The following is a 410-nucleotide window of genomic DNA, read 5'->3' on the forward strand; positions in this document are numbered from 1 at the left end:
ACTGATCAATTATTTTCAATCGAAAATTCATTACATAGGAAGATTACACAGGAATTTTAGTTATCAGAAATTATAATAATCGGAGAAAAAAAAAGAAAATTGTATATGTTTTGAATATTTTCAATTACCATACATATAAAGTGCAATCGCTTTTCTGAAGGTTGGGATATCTATATATCTATCTCTATTCAGAAGAACATACAATTGATATATTTCGTTTGAACAGACGGGATATGTCCCTTATATCATTCAGGGGGTAACTATATCATATGAAAATTTAGAAAGAAGCATGAGAACATCTTTTTACATAGAATTATTATTTTTATTACATTACATCTGAACATTTACGGACACCGAATTATTCCCTTCATTTGGCATGCTTGTCTGTCAGCAAAGAATAATCGTGTCTG

This window comes from Penaeus monodon, chromosome 20, assembly GCF_015228065.2.
Source record: "Penaeus monodon isolate SGIC_2016 chromosome 20, NSTDA_Pmon_1, whole genome shotgun sequence".
Taxonomy (NCBI): Eukaryota; Metazoa; Arthropoda; class Malacostraca; order Decapoda; family Penaeidae; genus Penaeus; species Penaeus monodon.